Genomic DNA, 12,763 nt, shown 5'->3' on the forward strand with positions numbered 1-12,763 from the left:
CCCTGGCGCAAAAATCTGAAAAGCTATTATCCATATTGTCTGCTTTTAATGAGTCTCCGGACTTTTTAGTGTCCATTCTTACTTTGGAAATATTGGGAATTTCATGCTGATGTTAAAAGTTCAAGATGTACATTTTGGGCAAAATGACTGTTATATAATACAGCAAAGAAAAAAATATTCTTAACATTACCTGAATATGCTTACATAGTTATCAAGATGCGTAATACTTTACTGCAAAGCATCATTATTTTTTATTCAGGAAAAGAAAGGAGTACGCGCCTAACCTCAACACTAACAATTTAGGTGCTACAAATGACATCATTGTAGGTTTCAGCCACTTCTGTGTTTATCAGTCTATTGCATATAAGAAAGAGCTACGGTGGACAGTTACCTGTCAATTCCTAACATTTGAAAAGGAAGCATATCTTTTAAAATCACGTTTGTAAAAATATTTATATTTTTCTCTGCATGCCTATTGCTAAACATAAGCAGGTTTAGGACTCTGAAATATTAAGCATATAATTCCTAAATCCACTAAGAGAAAGAACGTACACAATATGCAAAAGCCCTCTATTCAGTCAAGCCATAACTGTACATATAATTATGGTATTCAAATCAGATTACTAATTTAGGCGTGTTCTATCATGTCAAGTATACACTAACATAAGAAAAGTCAGAATAAAACTGAATGGGGGGCTTCCCTGGTGGCGCAGTGGTTGAGAGTCTGCCTGCTAACGCAGGGGACACGGGTTCGAGCCCTGGTCTGGGAGGATCCCACATGCCGCGGAGCAACTAGGCCCGTGAGCCACAACTACTGAGCCTGCGCGTCTGAGCCTGTGCTCCACAACAAGAGAGGCCGCGATAGTGAGAGGCCCGCGCACCGCGATGAAGAGTGGCCCCCGCTTGCCACAACTAGAGAAAGCCGTTGCACAGAAACAAAGACCCAACACAGCAAAAATAAATAAATAAATGAATAAAATCCTACCCACCCACCCCCCAAAAAAAACTGAATGGGAAGAAAAAAGAGGTAAAGAAAATTTAATTACTCTTTTTAGAAAATGAAAACTCCTAGCACATAAGATTAAAATATATACTTACGGAAAGATTAGTGGGAAATGCAGCTTAATTATTCCTGTTGGTGGTGAGTAGTAAATACAGTAGTGTCAAATCGCCCCAACAGGATGCTAACTCTGTGCCCTGGATTATCATATTTGCATTTGGATGAAACTGGACACATGAGGCATGAAATGGCCAAATTAACTTTCATTTTACTTCATTTGAATTTCCTCACATATTTTTATAAATATAAAGTACAATAAAATCACATATAAAACACAATACTATTTTATATTGTTATTTAAATTCTCATATGCCTATACTGTAATTTCTCAACTACAATGGACTATGCTACTACAGTACGCCATGTGTAATGATAATTACTAAAGCTAAGATAGTTGCCTAACATTTTTATAAATCTTTAAAAACTTTATAAGCCTATGGTTATTTAAAAAAATCAGCATTAATAACAAAAGATCAACCAACTGAATGTCACAAATGCATAAGCCCTTTTGGATTCGGTTTTTTTCCACTGAAGCTAAAATGTAAAATTGGCACCGTGAAGCCTGAAATTGAGATTTAAAGATAAACACTGGTACCAGCATTTTGCTACTTGCTAGAAATTGCTTTCATCTGGAAATTGCCATTTAGCAAGGCTCATAGATATTTTTTATGAAATAAAAAGATGTAGCATCATAAACTTTTCAAACAGCCATAAAATTCCATGTACATTTCATGATTCTGACACTTCTGTATATTAATAGTTAATATTTGCTTTAACAGTAGCAAAATTAGGTAAATCATAATTTTAGAATATCAGAAGCCAAAATACAAGTTGTAAAAATAAAATAAGCTCTTTCGATTTATCCTGCATCATTTTACACTGCGTAAGAAAAAGACAAATGCTTTAATACTTTGGCATTAAATAGGGAACATAATAGCTGCTTTGGCAAGATAAAGCAAGCTACATCACTAATGTATTTGGAGAATTCAGGAATGATATTATAAAAGGAAAACCAATACGTTAAACTTAATCTGGCTGATTTATTTCACATACACACACACATACATGTACACATAAAACGCTTCTCACCTACAACAGCCATTGCAACAACTGAAAAATAAATTTCCTTTGTATCACAGACAGCAAGTCTGACTACAATGATTTTACAGTTTAAAATGTTGAATCCTTTTATAACTTAGATGCTTTTCTAAAGCTTTTAAGATAATGAAAGAAAAAGATGTTCATCTGTGAAAAAAGCTTTCCCCCAGTCTGACTTAATCGCATACATTTGCATGAAGAACCTGTGGCCCACCAAATATAAAGACTGCGGCCAAAGCAGTTTCCACTATTAGTGTTTTGAGCAGACTAATTAAAAATCCCTTAAATATTCCACACCCTAATTTTTCTTTAGTAGCTATTCATGAAGACACAGGCAACATGATGGAGTGGCAAGAAGCCAGAATTTGAAATCAGAACGCCTTATTTGGGGTCCTAGGAGCTCTACCATTCACTAAGCTGTGTTATTTCCATGCAGTCATCCTAACCCTGCATCTCAGTTCCCTCATCTCTGCAATGGGAGTAATTCCACCTTTAGGTCAAAATTAAAGGATGAAACAAGTGAGGACTGAAATGCATGGTATTAACTAAAACACATGGTAATTATTTCCACCATCCCCCCAAATACTCCAGCTTGTCTATAACTTAATGATGCCTGTTTTTATAAGACAAGTGAAAATTACAGGAAACTGTACTTGATATATCTCAAATAAACCAACGAGCCAAAAGGCTCATTAGTAACTCTAACAGGACTGGTTCACAGGTCCAAACCCTCCACAGATGCTGTGGCCATGATATAAGCTTTGCTTTTGTAAACTGTCAAATAATGTGTCATTATCACCGTCCCTTTCGGTGTGCTCATTCATGAATACAATGAGACATGCCTGTTATGGAGAACCAAGCACTTCATGTGCCAAGAAAGTGATTCTTTCATTCTTCCCACTTTCCCAAGTGGCCCTGTCCTGCTGTCAACGAAGGAGAAAAATGAAAGGAAAAGCAAAACAAGAAACGACAATGCTATCCTATAAGCAGCTTGAGGTTGAGGGTCATGCTTTATTCGTGATTTTATTGACTTCTTTCCTTTACCCCACTCCCCGTCCACATTCCACATAGTAGGTCTTCATGCTTATTGACAGGAACTAAAAGCTCTATGAGAAAGAGCCACTGTCATCTGTGTAGATGCAAGCGAGGAAACAGTCAGACCTGTCCCTTTGCTCTCTGCCTTTTCTTTCTATTTCATTCCTTTTGTCACACGGCTCCCGTTCCCTCTGGCTTCTGCCACTTTGTGTCCAAGCACTTGTCGAAAACTTCCCTCACTTAATCTTACCATCCCATCTCCCTTTCTTCTGCCTGCCACCTTGGCCTTTGTCATTTTTTCATTCTACGCACCCTCCCAGGCAGATCACAACCTCAACAACTTCAAATACATGGAAGACTTACAAACTTTTATCTCCAGCTCAGCCTCGGTCTTGAATTCCAGAACCGCAGCCTTGTGCAACTGTCAACTGAATCTCAAGCCCTGGGTGCCCCTCTTGTGCCTCGCATCACACGAATCCACCCCTGAATTCGTCACCTTCCCCCGCTGCATACTGTACCATTCTCTGTATTCACTATCATGACCAATGGCACATCTGTCCTTTCAATCACTCAAGCCAGAGCCCTGGGGAGTCATCCATCCCTAAACTCACCATCCCCTCCCTGCTTCTCCTCTCCTTCTCCGATCCCCCCACCTTGATCAGTCTGTTCAGACCTTAAAATCCACACTAGGATTCAGCAGCTTTTTTCCACAACTGCTTTTTTCCACACCACCATCCTCACATCCCAACCATTCTTTACAACACACCCAGAGTGATCCTTCTAAAAGAACGACCTGAATTCATCTGAACCAAATATGGCCCACAAGACCCTTCCCGAAGTGGCTCCAGCCTCTACTTTCCATTTCCAGCTTCACCTACTGCCCCTGATGAGCACCAGTCTTGGGGAAGTACCAGCTATTCCACAGATGTACCACCCTCTTCAGCTCCTTCATTGTGTTCTCCCTGGTCCCTCTGCTCAGAATGATTTTTGCCAGCCCATTCCCACCCTCAGCTGCCTGGTCCCCTCCAACTCACCCTTCCAGACTCAGATCCTGCCCTGCTTAAAGGAAAGTCATCTCTTTGGAGTCAGGCACCCCTGAGAGAGCCCAGCATCTTTTAGGCACTGGTTCCAACTGCTGTTAAGCGTCTTTTCCCTCCCAAGACTGAGATTCTTGAGGAAAGTGAAAGGAATCCTCTTATGTCTGAGGTTTCATCATCCAACACTATGCCTGGTATATGGATATATATCTGGTGAATGCATAAATGAGTAAATACCACTCCAACTAAATTTGACTCAAACACTGCCAAGCTTCTAGTGATCGATTATGTGTGAATGAGAGGTTCAGAGTTCTCTGTACAAGGTGCCATGGAAAATATCACAAGGCCACTCCGGTTGCAATTCCCAAGTGCTGAATACAGAAGTTGTGGTGTTCTTGTGTGTAGCCACATTACAGATCGGCTTTTTTATAGTTTAAGAAAATTTGTCTTGTGTGGTTTTATTGCCTCTGACCTATAGCATGAGCTGCTTCAACGTTAAAGTTTCCGAGTAGCTTCAGCACGTTCAACCACGTGGGGGTGATGGAGGAAGGAGTTCGGGTGGAGGTGAAAGGCCAGAGTGAGTGGAAGCAACATTAACAGCAATGATTGAGTCACAAATACAGCGAGACCTGAACCCCAAGGACCTATCTGAACACTCTTCATTCCTTACAGAACAAATTCACAGAAAGGCTTCCATATGCAACCTTGGGGCTCCCTGAAGACTGAAATGACAGATGCAGCAACGCTGACGAGTCCCACCTTTCGGTACTTTCAGAAAATCAATTGAAATTGATTACTTACAAATGAATACGAGATATGATAGGTGGGGACTGGGTCCCGTGAAATTGAAGAGGAAAGTACAAGGCTGCTATTGATCAATTAAAACACTTCTTTTAGAAAAACCTGCCTACTCCGTAAGGTTCATAGGGTTTCAAGTGCTCTGTAGTTTAAGTAAAGGCCCCCCAATCAGGCCAAACTTCCCTGTCCTCTGCCATAAAATCCACACTTAGAAAATTGAATTTTTCATAAATTTTCAATCACTCACAGGCTTGAAAATTATACAGTCCTATAAAACCAAGAAGGGGGAGTGGGTGAGACATTAACATAATATACCGAAATATTATAACAACGACAACAACAAAAATAATAACTCAAAACCCAAAGGATATGAAGAACTTTTTTTAATGGGTTTTTAAATTGTTTTATTTTGGAAAAGTGTTTCTTACAAAAGGGCAGCTGCATAATACAGAGACCTCTACAACAAACGTTGGCTCCAGTGTGAAATCAGGAAAAAATAGAGGAGGTGGGGCTCAGGGAAATGGTTTTGAAAATATTACATGTTGGTTTTAAATTCTGCCCTTTCCCTCTGCATTTAGAGTGGAGTTAGACTAGGATGCAGACACAGAAGATGTGACACAATTTTCCTTTTCTGAGACAACACGCTTGCACTTCGCTTGTGAGACATACTTGTTCATTTACTTTTAAAACCATCAAGTTCATCGTGAACAACACGTGACACTGCTGTAGTCATACTCACTGCTGATTAAATCATTTTTGATTTAATATTTTAGAAATCACCTAAGAAAATCTCAGGTTGCTACACTTCTCTCTTCGATGAGAATGACGCAAGTATGTGACATCAAACACAAGGTTTGCACGCCTCTCCACTGTGTCCCACGATCAGTGGAAGGCTTCATGCTTCCTATTTCACGATGCTAACATGGGGGTTTCTTTTCTGAGCTCATTGCATGAACTAAGCTTTAAGCTCTTCCTCAATAAAGATCTGGAAGACGGTGGGCACGGACCTTTCCACCATCCCTTTAGCTCTATCCTAGGGTCACTGTGGGGAGAACATGAGATAGCATAGGATTATTTTGAGACGCACAATAGAGGATATCTCTGTGACACAGCTGAACCATAAGAAGGCCCCCACATTGGATGCAGTAGAATGCTGGGCCTCATCAGACTCCTGGCCTCCACTCTTCGCTCAAAAACACACTAGTGTTATCTTGGACAAGTGCTCTGACCTTTCTAGGCCTCAGTTTCCCCTTGTGCAATAAAGGATAACAAAGTAACCACACAAGGTCACTGATTAAAGTAAATATTGTATGTACAGTTCTTAGCATGGCAGCCAGCCCACGGTAAGGGCTCTGTGTTAGCTATTCATTCCATCCAGTAAGGATGTGGCAGATAAATCATACTCGGAGCTGTCTTTCCCCACACCCAGCCCTCGCCCTCAAATTCAGCAACGTCCCAGCCTTGCGGGACTGTCTCTGCCATGTTGCACACGAGCAACTTGCTTGTAGAACCAAGACTTAGTATAACCTCCAACAAGTTTCTCCCAGATGTATGAGGCAAGAGCTCTAGAAATACAATCAGCCCCAGACTCCCCAAGCCCAAAGGGAAGATAATTCAAAACAGTAGAGGGGCTTCCCCGGTGGTGCAGTGGTTGAGAGTCCGCCTGCCGATGCAGGGGACACGGGTTCGTGCCCCGGTCCGGGAAGATCCCACACGCCGCGGAGCGGCTGGGCCCGTGAGCCATGGCCGCTGAGCCTGCACGTCCGGAGCCTGTGCTCCGCAACGGGAGAGGCCACAACAGTGAGAGGCCCGCGAACCGCAAAAAAAAAAAAAAAAAAAAAAACAGTAGAGATGACTGGGGAGACTAAATGGTCTTCATTCACTTTATCCATATTAAAATTAGCTTGCATTTCTTGTATGTCTTCTGACAGCAAGGATAGCTAGATGTCAGAGGCAAGTTATTTGGCGATTTAGAGGTAAGCCAATAAATAGTTAACGTAGACAAAAAAATAAAACTGAACTACGTAAATTCTAAAGAATGAGTTAAAAGTAAATTATGGACCCAGGTCGAGTCACAAAAGTGATTGAGGAAGATTTTTACTACAGAATGCCCCAGAGCAGAGGAGCATTTGAAATGTAAGTAAAAGCATTTGAAAGAGTAAAAAGGAATATTTGTACTCTGACAAGGAGAGCTAAAACCGCAGAAAGACTCAGTTGATGGCAAGGACTCTATCTGGCACCCTCCTGGAAGCTCACACCCAGAGACTTTTGATTTGATTTTTTTTTAATTGAGATGTAACTGACATATAACACTATTCATTTCAGGTGTACAACATAATGAATCAACCTTTGTATATATTGCAAAATGATCACCATGATGAGTAGTTAACATCTGTCACCTCACATAGTTAATTTTTTTTTCTAGTGATGAGAACTTTTAAGATCTACTCTCTTAGCAACTTTCAAATATGCAATCCAGTATTATTAACTATAATCAACATGTTGTACAGAGAGTTTTGACTTAAAAAAAAGCCCAATTAGAACATCTGTATTGAAGTACCTTACAGTGGTAGGATACCAGGTTTCTTTAAATATTAAATCAGTCTGTAAGCTGTCTGTGGCATATGTGCCCTTTACAGAAATTAGATTTTTTATATCTAGAAAGCAGAGTAAATATTTACCAAGGGCCAGAATACTATGTAGATCTGGATGATAATCTAAGAAAGCCACAGGAAAAAAGCCTTTCAATCGTTCCCAACTTTCGGAAGTCAAGTGAAAAGTTTGACAGACTGGACCAGACTTTTAACAAAGTAGAGTCCATGGGGGGTTGGTTCCAGGACCCGTGAGGATACCAGAATCAGTGGATACTCAAGTTCCTCATACAAAATAGCATTATATTTGCATAGAACCTTAAAGTACATTCTCCCACAGACTTTAAATCATCTCTAGACTACTTATAATACCTCATACAGTGTAAATGCCATGTAAACAGTAAATATGTAAATGCTACAATATGTAAATAGCTGCTGGAGCAAAGCAAATCAAATTTTGCTTTTTGGAACTTTCTGGAATTAAAAAATATATATTTTTTAAACCCGAGGTTAGTTGAATCCACAGATGTGGAACCCGAGGATATGGAAGGCGAAACTGGACTGCTCACACAAGACCCCTAAAACTGCTTCCCACCACACTGGTACTAAGGCCCAGAGGAAGCATGCTTATTTAATATGAAATGTAAATTATTTCCATTTCTGAACATACAGTACACTATGTTGCAAAGTGCAGGGCCTCTCTGCCCCAGGGGTGCTCTCCAGCTGGGACTGAATTCATGCTCACAGATGATGCTGATTGTGGATCGATGGATGACCTGCTTGCGGTGGTTCACTAGGCTATGTGGATCCTGCAGCTACATCTGCAGGCGGAAACAAACCCAGGAGTGCTGTCCTCCAGCGGGAACCGTGGGAAGGGTAACATACCATTTTCTTTTTCTCGATTCTCTGAGTATGTGAATAGGGAAGTGAAAAGCAATGGAATCCACTTCAAACCGAATGAGAAAACTCATTTCACCTGCTTGCATCTCTACCATGTGCTAATGTAGGCAAGCTTTTAAACAATAATTATGATAATAATAATAGCTCCCAGTCATGGAGAACTATCTTGTGAGTTAAGCACTTTGCATACTTTACTGCTTAAATTTCCTCATCTGTAAATTAAAGATAATAACGCACCCATTTTATTATGTTATTATGAGGATTCAAGGAGAAGAGATGGAAAAGGCAGTTTGCAAATCGAGGCAGCAGGGCCAAAAAGGACAGGGTTTGAAAGAGACAGACATGGGTTAAAATCCTAACTGCGATTTCTACTATTTGATCTTGTTGAGTTCCAGTTTCCTTTTCTCCAAAGTGGAGATGAAGCCACCCACCTTGGAGAGGAATTGAAAGAGACATTAGGTCAAACACCAGCTGGTGTCTGCATTACCAGGAGGTTCATACCCTCTCTCCTATTATACATGTGAACTGCTTCTGTTAACCTCCATCAGCAGCCATTCAATGTCCACAAAATCCAAAGATGCATTTCCTTTCCTAACAATAATTTTACTCAGTTTAATAAGCCAGACACTGGTTCAGTAGCTTTAAATCTATGAACTCACTTAATCCTCACCACAATCCAGAGAGATAGGTAACTGTTATCCCCATTTTACAGACAAAGACACTGAGGCACTGAGTTTAGGTAACTTGCCCAGATTCAAACAGATGGTACCCAAGCTGCCAGCATGGCTCCCTAGTCTGTCCTCCTAACCATGATGTGACAGCGCATCATGTTAGGAGGGGGTCAACCTGTTTGTGCTTCCATGCTCAGATGTAATCTCTTCTAGAGATGAGCAATGGCTGCTCTCACCAAGTACAAAGTGTTGACTAGCTTTTCAACTTTTGAAATTACATTTTGTGTATTTTCTTAGAATTCCTTAAAAAAAACTATGATATGTTTTTAAATGAGGTGCCTATAACTAGTTCGTCTTGTTCCATGTGCTAGAATGCTATAAATAAATGTGCTTCTTTTTCTAAAGAGTATCTAAATAAATCCTACATCAAAACACAACCCTGAGTTTTGGTTTAAACGTTTATTACAAGTCCACATTAAAAAAGATATATTAGGGCAGTCAATGTTATCTGTTTTATTAAACTAATGACTTCTATACCAAGAAATTGGAATATTCTCCTTATTTCTAATATTCACTGTCTTAACAGTCATAGCAGTACTGTATGGTATTTCAAAGTACTCCTTTTACAAATTTAATCAACTCAAATATTAAACATCAATGATGATAATCTATTGCTCTGCTTAAAAGGAATCTCTAGGGCACAGACGAGAGAAAGGTTAAAGAATTCTAGAATTCTATCCTTCAAAGTAGGGCAGGGCAGCTACCTATAAATCATGCTCTTTGTTTATTAAGATAATTAAGCCTATCAGTACACTTAACTTTCAGACTCAACAATTGTCTGGCATGAACCATTTCCACTTTTTCTAAAACAAAGGGGATGTGTTCAAAGGGGTCCTCTGCAAGCTCTCTGTACAATGCATGCTATTTTAAAACATGATTTATGTGTCTAATTCCTGGAGCTGCCTTGAAAAATATACTGGGGTTTTCCTTGCACATTCCCTATTAGGAGAAGACACTCCAATTTGAAGAGTGCACTCTGTTTCAGACTGCAGAGCGCTATATCATGTCAACATTTTCATTAAATACGTTCAAGCTAGACCTTAAACAAATGGAATGGAGAGCCACAGCTGCAGCCACTGCAGAGACAGTTATCCTGCCGGGAGGCTTACATAAGAGGTGGAGGACAGTAAGGGTGAAACCCAAGTGTCATCATCTGAACACTATTGCTTTGAGACTTGCTCACATTCTTAAAGTGTATGAAATCATACACGCTGAGCGGGTTTCTCATTTTATTTGCCTTATAGCACAGAACTCTAGGTTGACATATAAGTTGTCTTTCCCTAAAGGACTGGTCTCCAATTACAACTTCTGCCTAGGGGAAGAGAAAAGTGGGATGCGCGGGAAGCCTGGAGGCCTGAGAGGGAATGACTTAGCCCCCATCCCCAAAGATCTATCGCATCCAGGAATATTACTAGAGTCATTTCCTTGAGGACTTGCGATGGAGGTGACAGGACCCCCCTAACACCCCCCAGTCCCCCCCCCCGCGCGCGCGCACACACACATACACACACACACGCACACACACACAGTCAAAGGGCTTGGAATGTGCAATCAGCAGCAGGCAAAATGCCCTCAGAGCACCTGTCCTCTCACAGCATTTCCGTCTGGCACGTTCAGCAGAGGCTGGAGCCAGTTCTCCCGGGACTGCTTCCTCTCCCCGCGTGCCCTGTCCGCGGCTTCGCACCCTCAACTCCCCAAGCTGGAGCCCTGCTAACAAGAGGTGCCATCCCCAGCTTCCCACGACGTGAAGATAACAAAAACGAACCTCCCCTTCCCGTGGCGCCCTCCAACTTCAAAAACTACAGTCAACTTACTGGGACGCAGACGACAGGGAGCCTTCGGGGGGGACCGCACTCCCGCTGCGCACAGAGCGCCGCGGCCCCGCACTGCCCGGGCGGCGGCGGGTGCGGGGCGAGGTGCTGCCGCTCTGCACCAGCCGCCTTGGCTCCGCGGTGACAAGCGCGGCGGCGGCGGCGACGACAGAGGTTGCACCCGGCCGCGCGGTCCCGAGCGCTGCAGCTGCCGCCCGCCCCGGAGTGCGGCGCTTCGAGCCTCTGGTGCGTGTCTCCGGCTCCGAGGGAATCGGGGCTCAACAAGGAAGGCGGCCACGGAAAAGCCGAGGCGCTGTAGCGGGGAGAGCTGCCAGCCCGCTCCCAGGCGGTCGATCACATCGCAGGCGCGCCGACAAGCGAGCGGGAAGGCAGGCACGCGCCGCACTCGGCACTCGCCGCCGCGCCGCGGAGAATGACAACCGCCGAGGCAGTGCAGCCGTGCGGGGCGCGGGACGCGAGTGCGCATGAGCCCGGCCCTCTGCGGCACGTCACGGGGGTGGGCGGGGCGGGGAGGGGGCGAGGCGGGCGGGGCCGGGTCGGGGCGCGGGGCGGACCCGGGTGCGATGCCCCGCTCCTTCGTGGGAAGGTACCGGAAGTCTCCCGCCTGGGGTTCGGTGAACCTTAAGCTGTGTGGTTGAACTTGTTTGTCTCCAGAGTCCATTGTCTCTGAAAAATCAGTTTAATCTAAGCGATCCATAGGGCCCCTGGCAAGCCTACAAAAGCCAGTTTAACTCAGGTTATAGTTTAACCTTAAAAAGCTGGGATTTAGGGGACAATGTACCTTGGCTGTACATTAAAGTAACTTACGGAACTAGTAAGAGCCTTTTTGCCCTGTCCGCACCCCAGAATCCAGAATAGTAAGTACATGAGAATCTCTAGATGGGGCCCAGGTATCATTAGGTTGTAAAGCTTCTCAGGTGACACCAAGGTACAGTAGAGCTTCTCAAAGGTGTGACAGAATCTTCTAGGGATTTTGTCAAAATGCTGGTTCTGATTCAGTAGGTTTGGGCACTACGGAGCGATTCTTCATTTCTAACAAGCACTCAGATGATGTCAGTGCTGCAGGTCCAGACCAACCTATCTTGGCTACTGGAAGTGTGGTCTAGAGTCCGGAGGAGAGCTTCTGGTCTGCGTGAGAATCACCCGAGTAGCTTTCTGAAAATGCAGAGCATATTCACGGGCCCTATCTACAGTGGTTATGGTTCAGCGGCTGGGCAAAGGTGGGTCTCTGGAATTCCATTCCTAAGGAGCACTCTCGATGAGTCTGATATAGGTGTTGTTTGAACCAAACTTCAGGATATTAGACCAGCAGCTAGGAGTTGGGAATAGACCTTTGCAGTGAGACGCACCAAGCCGGGTATTGAACTCAAGACATCTGACTGCAAGTCCAACTCCAATTGGTGCTTTATCTCACTAGTCCAAATTTTCTACAATTATTATGCATTACTTTACTTAGTAGGAAAAATATATAAATCATGTTAAACACACACACAACACACACACTGTATTCCTTACACGTATCATTAAAGGAGGCTTAAATCTGGCCTGGGAAGAAGGCTGATCAGGAGGGGAGGTATGGGAGTAGGGAGCAAAGTGATGGAGTAAGAGATGTTAGATGGCCTGTTCCATAGTGCATTGCAGAGGGAAGGCTGTGTAGCAGGAAACAAATCTAGGTTCTGGA

The 12,763-nt window shown here is 43.0% G+C and overlaps 1 protein-coding gene across 3 annotated transcripts in view; it reads right to left on the reverse strand.

Moving 5' to 3' along the window:
• PAG1 (phosphoprotein membrane anchor with glycosphingolipid microdomains 1) overlaps nt 1–11,331 on the reverse strand; it is a 142,201-nt gene extending 130,870 nt beyond the window's left edge. For 2 of the 3 annotated variants that reach the window (XM_059994814.1, XM_059994817.1), the window contains exon 1: nt 11,065–11,132. The gene's annotated coding sequence lies outside the window, so the exon portion shown is untranslated. Of the gene's footprint in view, nt 1–11,064 lie in introns of all 3 variants that reach the window. The other variant, XM_059994816.2, reaches the window with a different exon arrangement.
• Nucleotides 11,332–12,763: the final 1,432 nt, after the last annotated feature.

Source organism: Delphinus delphis, chromosome 17 (genome assembly GCF_949987515.2).
Source record: "Delphinus delphis chromosome 17, mDelDel1.2, whole genome shotgun sequence".
Taxonomy (NCBI): Eukaryota; Metazoa; Chordata; class Mammalia; order Artiodactyla; family Delphinidae; genus Delphinus; species Delphinus delphis.